The sequence below is a fragment of the Taudactylus pleione genome, unplaced genomic scaffold (genome assembly GCF_031769625.1).
Source record: "Taudactylus pleione unplaced genomic scaffold, aTauple2 ptg000914l, whole genome shotgun sequence".
Taxonomy (NCBI): Eukaryota; Metazoa; Chordata; class Amphibia; order Anura; family Myobatrachidae; genus Taudactylus; species Taudactylus pleione.
Window position 1 is genome coordinate 547,806 of NW_028285315.1, and position 12,399 is coordinate 560,204.

The following is a 12,399-nucleotide window of genomic DNA, read 5'->3' on the forward strand; positions in this document are numbered from 1 at the left end:
AACTATGTAGAAGATGTCGAACCTGTGGAAGGTGTGGTAATAGCAAACTCAAGTATAACATTCAAAATTTAGATGTTTTTCTAGAGGAATGTTTTGGAAAAACTTGCATATGAATTACAAAATGAAATCCAACAACATATTTTAATGATTTATTTTGAGTGAACATTACAAAGTATACCTTTCAGATAGCCTAGATTTTGTTAAATCCTTAATTTAGCTGAGAAATAACTTAACTTTTCTATAGCCATGCTATAAAGTTTTATGAAAAGATTAGGGATGTAGGCTTTAGAGCATTTTCTCATTGAACAATGGGTGTTCTGACTTCATTGATTCCTTCTAAACATGTGACATGTTATTTTTATATGCAAAAATGCAAATAACCATTATAGTATCAATTTGGTCAAAGAATTGCTTTGCAACAGAGATTCCAAAATCGAACAAGTTAACAGGTAAACACTTACATTTTCCAAAAGGATTTTTAAGTTTTATGAAAATATTAGGGATGTAGGCTTTAGAGCAATTTCTCATTGGACTATGGGTGTTCTGATTTCATTGATACCTTTTAAACATGTGAGAAGTTATTTCTAGAGGTATGTTTTGGAAAAACTTGCATATGAATTACAAAATGAAATCCAACAACATATTTTAATGATTAATTTTGAGTGAACATTACAAAGTATAACTTTCACATAGCCTAGATTTTGTTAAATCCTTAACTTAGCTGAGAAATTACTTAACTTTTCTATAGGCATGCTATAAAGTTTTACGAAAAGATTAGGGATGTAGGCTTTAGAGCAATTTCTCATTGAACTATGGGTGTTCTGATTTCATTGATTCCTTCTAAACATGAGAGATGTATTTTTTATATGCAGATATGCAAATAACCATTATAGTATCAATTTGGTCAAAGAATTGCTTTGCAACACAGATTACCAAAATCCAACAAGTTAACAGGTAAACACTTACATTTTCCAAAAGGATTTTTAAGTTTTATGAAAATATTAGGGATGTAGGCTTTATAGCAATTTCTCATTGGACTATGGGTGTTCTGATTTCATTGATTCCTTTAAACATGTGAGATATAATTTTTATATGCAGATATGCAAATATCCATTATTGTATCAATTTGGTCAAATAATTTTTTGCAACACAGATTACCAAAATAGAACAAGTTAACAGTTGAATACTTATCTTTTCCAAAAGGATAACATTTACTATCCACCTAAAATCTAAAAAAACTGTAACTATATGTACATCATACACATCATTGTTTATGTTGTATTTATTTTCCTATAGGAATTACATTTAGAAATGTACATTCTTTACAACTTTGTCATCCATTTATTTCATGAATAGTTTAAATAGTGATCAAAAAGAAAACCTCGACCCCGAAGGGACTCGAGCCCTCAATCTTCGATTCGAAGTCAGACGCCTTATCCATTAGGCCACGCAGTCAACTCTGTAGAAGATGTCGAACCTGTGGAAGGTGTGGTAATAGCAATCTCAAGTATAACATTCAAAATTTAGAAGTTTTTCTAGAGGAATGTTTTGGAAAAACTTGCATATGAATTACAAAATGAAATCCAACAACATATTTTAATGATTTATTTTGAGTGAACATTACAAAGTATACCTTTCAGATAGCCTAGATTTTGTTAAATCCTTAATTTAGCTGAGAAATAATTTAACTTTTCTATAGCCATGCTATAAAGTTTTATGAAAAAATTAGGGATGTAGGATTTAGAGCAATTTCTCATTGAACAATGGGTGTTCTGATTTCATTGATTCCTTCTAAACATGTGACATGTTATTTTTATATGCAGATATGCAAATATCCTTTATTGTATCAATTTGGTCAAAGAATTTTTTGCAACACAGATTACCAAAATTGAACAAGTTAACAGGTAAATACTTACATTTTCCAAAAGAATTTTTAAGTTTTATGAAAATATTAGGGATGTAGGCTTTATAGCAATTTCTCATTGGACTATGGGTGTTCTGATTTCATTGATTCCTTTTAAACATGTGAGAAGTTTTTTCTAGAGGTATGTTTTGGAAAAACTTGCATATGAATTACAAAATGAAATCCAACAACATATTTTAATGATTTATTTTGAGTGAACATTACAAAGTATAACTTTCACATAGCCTAGATTTTGTTAAATCCTTAACTTAGCTGAGAAATTTCTTAACTTTTCTATAGGCATGCTATAAAGTTTTATGAAAAGATTAGGGATGTAGGCTTTAGAGCAATTTCTCCTTGAACTATGGGTGTTCTGATTTCATTGATTCCTTCTAAACATGTGAGATGTAGTTTTTATATGCAGATATGCAAATAACCATTATAGTATCAATTTGGTCAAAGAATTGCTTTGCAACACAGATTACCAAAATCCAACAAGTTAACAGGTAAACACTTACATTTTCCAAAAGGATTTTTAAGTTTTATGAAAATATTAGGTGATGTAGGCTTTATAGCAATTTCTCATTGGACTATGGGTGTTCTGATTTCATTGATTCCGTTAAACCTGTGAGAAGTTTTTTCTAGAAGTATGTTTTGGAAAAATTTGCATATGAATTACAAAATGAAATCCAACAACATATTTTAATGATTTATTTTGAGTGAACATTACAAAGTATAACTTTCACATAGCCTAGATTTTGTTAAATCCTTAACTTAGCTGAGAGATAACTTATTTGTTCTATATGCATGCTATAAAGTTTTAAGAAAAGATTAGGGATGTAGGCTTTAGAGCAATTTCTCATTGGACTATGGGTGTTCTGATTTCATTGATTCCTTTTAAACATGTGAGATATAATTTTTATATGCAGATATGCAAATGTCCTTTATTCTATCAATTTGGTCAAAGAATTTTTTGCAACACAGATTACCAAAATTGAACAAGTTAACAGGTAAATACTTATCTTTTCCAAAAGGATAACTTTTACTATCCACCTAAAATCTAAAAAACCTGTAACTACATGTACATCATACACATCATTGTTTATGTTGTATTTATTTTCCTATAGGAATTACTTTTAGAAATGTACATTCTTTACAACATTGTCATCCATTTATTTCATGAATAGTTTAAACAGTGATCGAAAAGAAAACCTCGACCCCGAAGAGACTCGAACCCTCAATCTTCTGATCCGAAGTCAGACGCCTTATCCATTAGGCCACACAGTCAACTATGTAGAAGATGTCGAACCTGTGGAAGGTGTGGTAATAGCAAACTCAAGTATAACATTCAAAATTTAGAAGTTTTTCTAGAGGAATGTTTTGGAAAAACTTGCATATGAATTACAAAATGAAATCCAACAACATATTTAATGATTTATTTTGAGTGAACATTACAAAGTATACCTTTCAGATAGCCTAGATTTTGTTAAATCCTTAATTTAGCTGAGAAATAACATAACTTTTCTATAGCCATGCTATAAAGTTTTATGAAAAGATTAGGGATGTAGGCTTTAGAGCATTTTCTCATTGAACAATGGGTGTTCTGACTTCATTGATTCCTTCTAAACATGTGACATGTTATTTTTATATGCAGATATGCAAATATCCTTTATTGTATCAATTTGGTCAAAGAATTTTTTGCAACACAGATTACCAAAATTGAACAAGTTAACAGGTAAATACTTACATTTTCCAAAAGGATTTTTAAGTTTTATGAAAATATTAGGGATGTAGGCCTTATAGCAATTTCTCATTGGACTATGGGTGTTCTGATTTCATTGATTCCGTTAAACATGTGAGAAGTTTTTTCTAGAAGTATGTTTTGGAAAAATTTGCAGATGAATTACAAAATGAAATCCAACAACATATTTTAATGATTTATTTTGAGTGAACATTACAAAGTATAACTTTCACATAGCCTAGATTTTGTTAAATCCTTAACTTAGCTGAGAGATAACTTATTTTTTCTATATGCATGCTATAAAGTTTTACGAAAAGATTAGGGATGTAGGCTTTAGAGCAATTTCTCATTGGACTATGGGTGTTCTGATTTCATTGATTCCTTTTAAACATGTGAGATATAATTTTTATATGCAGATATGCAAATGTCCTTTATTCTATCAATTTGGTCAAAGAATATTTTGCAACACAGATTACCAAAATTGAACAAGTTAACAGGTAAATACTTATCTTTTCCAAAAGGATAACTTTTACTATCCACCTAAAATCTAAAAAAACTGTAACTATATGTACATCATACACATCATTGTTTATGTTGTATTTATTTTCCTTTAGGAAATACTTTTAGAAATGTACATTCTTTACAACATTGTCATCCATTTATTTCAGGAATAGTTTAAATAGTGATCGAAAAGAAAACCTCAACCACGAAGAGACTCGAACCCTCAATCTTCTGATCCGAAGTCAGACGCCTTATCCATTAGGCCACACAGTCAACTATGTAGAAGATGTCGAACCTGTGGAAGGTGTGGTAATAGCAAACTCAAGTATAACATTCAAAATTTAGAAGTTTTTTCTAGAGGAATGTTTGGGAAAAACTTGCACATGAATTACAAAATGAAATCCAACAACATATTTTAATGATTTATTTTGAGTGAACATTACAAAGTATAACTTTCACATAGCCTAGATTTTGTTAAATCCTTAACTTAGCTGAGAGATAACTTATTTGTTCTATATGCATGCTATAAAGTTTTACAAAAAGATTAGGGATGTAGGCTTTAGAGCAATTTCTCATTGGACTATGGGTGTTCTGATTTCATTGATTCCTTTAAACATGTGAGATATAATTTTTATATGCAGATATGCAAATATCCTTTATTGTATCAATTTGGTCAAAGAATTTTTTGCAACACAGATTACCAAAATTGAACAAGTTAACAGGTAAATACTTATCTTTTCCAAAAGGATAACTTTTACTATCCACCTAAAATCTAAAAAAACTGTAACTATATGTACATCATACACATCATTGTTTATGTTGTATTTATTTTCCTATAGGAATTACATTTAGAAATGTACATTCTTTACAACATTGTTATCCATTTATTTCATGAATAGTTTAAATAGTGATCGAAAAGAAAACCTCGACCACGAAGGGACTCGAACCCTCAATCTTCTGATCAGAAGTCAGACGCCTTACCCATTAGGCCACGCAGTCGACTATGTAGAAGATGTCGAACCTGTGGAAGGTGTGGTAATAGCAAACTCAAGTATAACATTCAAAATTTAGAAGTTTTTTCTAGAGGAATGTTTTGGAAAAACTTGCATATGAATTACAAAATGAAATCCAACAACATATTTTAATGATTTTTTTTGAGTGATCATTACAAAGTATACCTTTCAGATAGCCTAGATTATGTTAAATCCTTAATTTAGCTGAGAAATAACTTAACTTTTCTATAGCCATGCTATAAAGTTTTATGAAAAAATTAGGGATGTAGGCTTTAGAGCAATTTCTCATTGAACAATGGGTGTTCTGATTTCATTGATTCCTTCTAAACATGTGACATGTTATTTTTATATGCAGATATGCAAATATCCTTTATTGTATCAATTTGGTCAAAGAATTTTTTGCAACACAGATTACCAAAATTGAACAAGTTAACAGGTAAATACTTACATTTTCCAAAAGAATTTTTAAGTTTTATGAAAATATTAGGGATGTAGGCTTTATAGCAATTTCTCATTGGACTATGGGTGTTCTGATTTCATTGATTCCTTTTAAACATGTGAGAAGTTTTTTCTAGAGGTATGTTTTGGAAAAACTTGCATATGAATTACAAAATGAAATCCAACAACATATTTTAATGATTTATTTTAAGTGAACATTACAAAGTATAACTTTCACATAGCCTAGATTTTGTTAAATCCTTAACTTAGCTGAGAAATTTCTTAACTTTTCTATAGGCATGCTATAAAGTTTTATGAAAAGATTAGGGATGTAGGCTTTAGAGCAATTTCTCCTTGAACTATGGGTGTTCTGATTTCATTGATTCCTTCTAAACATGTGAGATGTAGTTTTTATATGCAGATATGCAAATAACCATTATAGTATCAATTTGGTCAAAGAATTGCTTTGCAACACAGATTACCAAAATCCAACAAGTTAACAGGTAAACACTTACATTTTCCAAAAGGATTTTTAAGTTTTATGAAAATATTAGGGATGTAGGCTTTATAGCAATTTCTCATTGGACTATGGGTGTTCTGATTTCATTGATTCCGTTAAACCTGTGAGAAGTTTTTTCTAGAAGTATGTTTTGGAAAAATTTGCATATGAATTACAAAATGAAATCCAACAACATATTTTAATGATTTATTTTGAGTGAACATTACAAAGTATAACTTTCACATAGCCTAGATTTTGTTAAATCCTTAACTTAGCTGAGAGATAACTTATTTGTTCTATATGCATGCTATAAAGTTTTACGAAAAGATTAGGGATGTAGGCTTTAGAGCAATTTCTCATTGGACTATGGGTGTTCTGATTTCATTGATTCCTTTTAAACATGTGAGATATAATTTTTATATGCAGATATGCAAATGTCCTTTATTCTATCAATTTGGTCAAAGAATTTTTTGCAACACAGATTACCAAAATTGAACAAGTTAACAGGTAAATACTTATCTTTTCCAAAAGGATAACTTTTACTATCCACCTAAAATCTAAAAAACCTGTAACTACATGTACATCATACACATCATTGTTTATGTTGTATTTATTTTCCTATAGGAATTACTTTTAGAAATGTACATTCTTTACAACATTGTCATCCATTTATTTCATGAATAGTTTAAACAGTGATCGAAAAGAAAACCTCGACCCCGAACCCTCAATCTTCTGATCCGAAGTCAGACGCCTTATCCATTAGGCCACACAGTCAACTATGTAGAAGATGTCGAACCTGTGGAAGGTGTGGTAATAGCAAACTCAAGTATAACATTCAAAATTTAGAAGTTTTTCTAGAGGAATGTTTTGGAAAAACTTGCATATGAATTACAAAATGAAATCCAACAACATATTTAATGATTTATTTTGAGTGAACATTACAAAGTATACCTTTCAGATAGCCTAGATTTGGTTAAATCCTTAATTTAGCTGAGAAATAACATAACTTTTCTATAGCCATGCTATAAAGTTTTATGAAAAGATTAGGGATGTAGGCTTTAGAGCATTTTCTCATTGAACAATGGGTGTTCTGACTTCATTGATTCCTTCTAAACATGTGACATGTTATTTTTATATGCAAAAATGCAAATAACCATTATAGTATCAATTTGGTCAAAGAATTGCTTTGCAACAGAGATTCCAAAATCGAACAAGTTAACAGGTAAACACTTACATTTTCCAAAAGGATTTTTAAGTTTTATGAAAATATTAGGGATGTAGGCTTTAGAGCAATTTCTCATTGGACTATGGGTGTTCTGATTTCATTGATACCTTTTAAACATGTGAGAAGTTATTTCTAGAGGTATGTTTTGGAAAAACTTGCATATGAATTACAAAATGAAATCCAACAACATATTTTAATGATTTATTTTGAGTGAACATTACAAAGTATACCTTTCAGATAGCCTAGATTTTGTTAAATCCTTAATTTAGCTAAGAAATAACTTAACTTTTCTATAGCCATGCTATAAAGTTTTATTGAAAAAATTAGGGATGTAGGCTTTAGAGCAATTTCTCATTGAACAATGGGTGTTCTGATTTCATTGATTCCTTCTAAACATGTGACATGTTATTTTTATATGCAGATATGCAAATATCCTTTATTGTATCAATTTGGTCAAAGAATTTTTTGAAACACAGATTACCAAAATTGAACAAGTTAACAGGTAAATACTTACATTTTCCAAAAGAATTTTTAAGTTTTATGAAAATATTAGGGATGTAGGCTTTATAGCAATTTCTCATTGGACTATGGGTGTTCTGATTTCATTGATTCCTTTTAAACATGTGAGAAGTTTTTTCTAGAGGTATGTTTTGGAAAAACTTGCATATGAATTACAAAATGAAATCCAACAACATATTTTAATGATTTATTTTGAGTGAACATTACAAAGTATAACTTTCACATAGCCTAGATTTTGTTAAATCCTTAACTTAGCTGAGATATTTCTTAACTTTTCTATAGGCATGCTATAAAGTTTTATGAAAAGATTAGGGATGTAGGCTTTAGAGCAATTTCTCCTTGAACTATGGGTGTTCTGATTTCATTGATTCCTTCTAAACATATGAGATGTAGTTTTTATATGCAGATATGCAAATAACCATTATAGTATCAATTTGGTCAAAGAATTGCTTTGCAACACAGATTACCAAAATCCAACAAGTTAACAGGTAAACACTTACATTTTCCAAAAGGATTTTTAAGTTTTATGAAAATATTAGGGATGTAGGCTTTATAGCAATTTCTCATTGGACTATGGGTGTTCTGATTTCATTGATTCCGTTAAACCTGTGAGAAGTTTTTTCTAGAAGTATGTTTTGGAAAAATTTGCATATGAATTACAAAATGAAATCCAACAACATATTTTAATGATTTATTTTGAGTGAACATTACAAAGTATAACTTTCACATAGCCTAGATTTTGTTAAATCCTTAACTTAGCTGAGAGATAACTTATTTGTTCTATATGCATGCTATAAAGTTTTACGAAAAGATTAGGGATGTAGGCTTTAGAGCAATTTCTCATTGGACTATGGGTGTTCTGATTTCATTGATTCCTTTTAAACATGTGAGATATAATTTTTATATGCAGATATGCAAATGTCCTTTATTCTATCAATTTGGTCAAAGAATTTTTTGCAACACAGATTACCAAAATTGAACAAGTTAACAGGTAAATACTTATCTTTTCCAAAAGGATAACTTTTACTATCCACCTAAAATCTAAAAAACCTGTAACTACATGTACATCATACACATCATTGTTTATGTTGTATTTATTTCCTATAGGAATTACTTTTAGAAATGTACATTCTTTACAACATTGTCATCCATTTATTTCATGAATAGTTTAAACAGTGATCGAAAAGAAAACCTCGACCCCAAAGGGACTCGAACCCTCAATCTTCTGATCCGAAGTCAGACGCCTTATCCATTAGGCCACACAGTCAACTATGTAGAAGATGTCGAACCTGTGGAAGGTGTGGTAATAGCAAACTCAAGTATAACATTCAAAATTTAGAAGTTTTTCTAGAGGAATGTTTTGGAAAAACTTGCATATGAATTACAAAATGAAATCCAACAACATATTTAATGATTTATTTTGAGTGAACATTACAAAGTATACCTTTCAGATAGCCTAGATTTTGTTAAATCCTTAATTTAGCTGAGAAATAACATAACTTTTCTATAGCCATGCTATAAAGTTTTATGAAAAGATTAGGGATGTAGGCTTTAGAGCATTTTCTCATTGAACAATGGGTGTTCTGACTTCATTGATTCCTTCTAAACATGTGACATGTTATTTTTATATGCAAAAATGCAAATAACCATTATAGTATCAATTTGGTCAAAGAATTGCTTTGCAACAGAGATTCCAAAATCGAACAAGTTAATAGGTAAACACTTACATTTTCCAAAAGGATTTTTAAGTTTTATGAAAATATTAGGGATGTAGGCTTTAGAGCAATTTCTCATTGGACTATGGGTGTTCTGATTTCATTGATACCTTTTAAACATGTGAGAAGTTATTTCTAGAGGTATGTTTTGGAAAAACTTGCATATAAATTACAAAATGAAATCCAACAACATATTTTAATGATTAATTTTGAGTGAACATTACAAAGTATAACTTTCACATAGCCTAGATTTTGTTAAATCCTTAACTTAGCTGAGAAATTACTTAACTTTTCTATAGGCATGCTATAAAGTTTTACGAAAAGATTAGGGATGTAGGCTTTAGAGCAATTTCTCATTGAACTATGGGTGTTCTGATTTCATTGATTCCGTTAAACCTGTGAGAAGTTTTTTCTAGAAGTATGTTTTGGAAAAATTTGCATATGAATTACAAAATGAAATCCAACAACATATTTTAATGATTTATTTTGAGTGAACATTACAAAGTATAACTTTCACATAGCCTAGATTTTGTTAAATCCTTAACTTAGCTGAGAGATAACTTATTTGTTCTATAGCCATGCTATAAAGTTTTATGAAAAGATTAGGGATGTAGGCTTTAGAGCAATTTCTCATTGGACTATGGGTGTTCTGATTTCATTGATTCCTTTTAAACATGTGAGATATAATTTTTATATGCAGATATGCAAATGTCCTTTATTCTATCAATTTGGTCAAAGAATTTTTTGCAACACAGATTACCAAAATTGAACAAGTTAACAGGTAAATACTTATCTTTTCCAAAAGGATAACTTTTACTATCCACCTAAAATCTAAAAAACCTGTAACTACATGTACATCATACACATCATTGTTTATGTTGTATTTATTTCCTATAGGAATTACTTTTAGAAATGTACATTCTTTACAACATTGTCATCCATTTATTTCATGAATAGTTTAAACAGTGATCGAAAAGAAAACCTCGACCCCAAAGGGACTCGAACCCTCAATCTTCTGATCCGAAGTCAGACGCCTTATCCATTAGGCCACACAGTCAACTATGTAGAAGATGTCGAACCTGTGGAAGGTGTGGTAATAGCAAACTCAAGTATAACATTCAAAATTTAGAAGTTTTTCTAGAGGAATGTTTTGGAAAAACTTGCATATGAATTACAAAATGAAATCCAACAACATATTTAATGATTTATTTTGAGTGAACATTACAAAGTATACCTTTCAGATAGCCTAGATTTTGTTAAATCCTTAATTTAGCTGAGAAATAACATAACTTTTCTATAGCCATGCTATAAAGTTTTATGAAAAGATTAGGGATGTAGGCTTTAGAGCATTTTCTCATTGAACAATGGGTGTTCTGACTTCATTGATTCCTTCTAAACATGTGACATGTTATTTTTATATGCAAAAATGCAAATAACCATTATAGTATCAATTTGGTCAAAGAATTGCTTTGCAACAGAGATTCCAAAATCGAACAAGTTAATAGGTAAACACTTACATTTTCCAAAAGGATTTTTAAGTTTTATGAAAATATTAGGGATGTAGGCTTTAGAGCAATTTCTCATTGGACTATGGGTGTTCTGATTTCATTGATACCTTTTAAACATGTGAGAAGTTATTTCTAGAGGTATGTTTTGGAAAAACTTGCATATAAATTACAAAATGAAATCCAACAACATATTTTAATGATTAATTTTGAGTGAACATTACAAAGTATAACTTTCACATAGCCTAGATTTTGTTAAATCCTTAACTTAGCTGAGAAATTACTTAACTTTTCTATAGGCATGCTATAAAGTTTTACGAAAAGATTAGGGATGTAGGCTTTAGAGCAATTTCTCATTGAACTATGGGTGTTCTGATTTCATTGATTCCGTTAAACCTGTGAGAAGTTTTTTCTAGAAGTATGTTTTGGAAAAATTTGCATATGAATTACAAAATGAAATCCAACAACATATTTTAATGATTTATTTTGAGTGAACATTACAAAGTATAACTTTCACATAGCCTAGATTTTGTTAAATCCTTAACTTAGCTGAGAGATAACTTATTTGTTCTATATGCATGCTATAAAGTTTTACGAAAAGATTAGGGATGTAGGCTTTAGAGCAATTTCTCATTGGACTATGGGTGTTCTGATTTCATTGATTCCTTTTAAACATGTGAGATATAATTTTTATATGCAGATATGCAAATGTCCTTTATTCTATCAATTTGGTCAAAGAATTTTTTGCAACACAGATTACCAAAATTGAACAAGTTAACAGGTAAATACTTATCTTTTCCAAAAGGATAACTTTTACTATCCACCTAAAATCTAAAAAACCTGTAACTACATGTACATCATACACATCATTGTTTATGTTGTATTTATTTTCCTATAGGAATTACTTTTAGAAATGTACATTCTTTACAACATTGTCATCCATTTATTTCATGAATAGTTTAAACAGTGATCGAAAAGAAAACCTCGACCCCGAAGGGACTCGAACCCTCAATCTTCTGATCCGAAGTCAGACGCCTTATCCATTAGGCCACACAGTCAACTATGTAGAAGATGTCGAACCTGTGGAAGGTGTGGTAATAGCAAACTCAAGTATAACATTCAAAATTTAGAAGTTTTTCTAGAGGAATGTTTTGGAAAAACTTGCATATGAATTACAAAATGAAATCCAACAACATATTTAATGATTTATTTTGAGTGAACATTACAAAGTATACCTTTCAGATAGCCTAGATTTTGTTAAATCCTTAATTTAGCTGAGAAATAACATAACTTTTCTATAGCCATGCTATAAAGTTTTATGAAAAGATTAGGGATGTAGG

General features: G+C 29.8%; 4 non-coding genes across 4 annotated transcripts; all 4 read right to left on the reverse strand.

Annotated features, from left to right (window-relative positions):
* Positions 1-5,071: 5,071 nt before the first annotated feature.
* TRNAR-UCU (transfer RNA arginine (anticodon UCU)) lies at positions 5,072-5,144 on the reverse strand. Its single transcript has one exon. It is a non-coding gene; the product is annotated as a tRNA-Arg (tRNA).
* Positions 5,145-9,033: 3,889 nt separating this feature from the next.
* On the reverse strand, positions 9,034-9,106 carry TRNAR-UCG (transfer RNA arginine (anticodon UCG)). Its single transcript has one exon. It is a non-coding gene; the product is annotated as a tRNA-Arg (tRNA).
* A 1,432-nt stretch (positions 9,107-10,538) lies between these two features.
* On the reverse strand, positions 10,539-10,611 carry TRNAR-UCG (transfer RNA arginine (anticodon UCG)). The gene has a single exon. It is a non-coding gene; the product is annotated as a tRNA-Arg (tRNA).
* A 1,433-nt stretch (positions 10,612-12,044) lies between these two features.
* TRNAR-UCG (transfer RNA arginine (anticodon UCG)) lies at positions 12,045-12,117 on the reverse strand. The gene has a single exon. It is a non-coding gene; the product is annotated as a tRNA-Arg (tRNA).
* Positions 12,118-12,399: the final 282 nt, after the last annotated feature.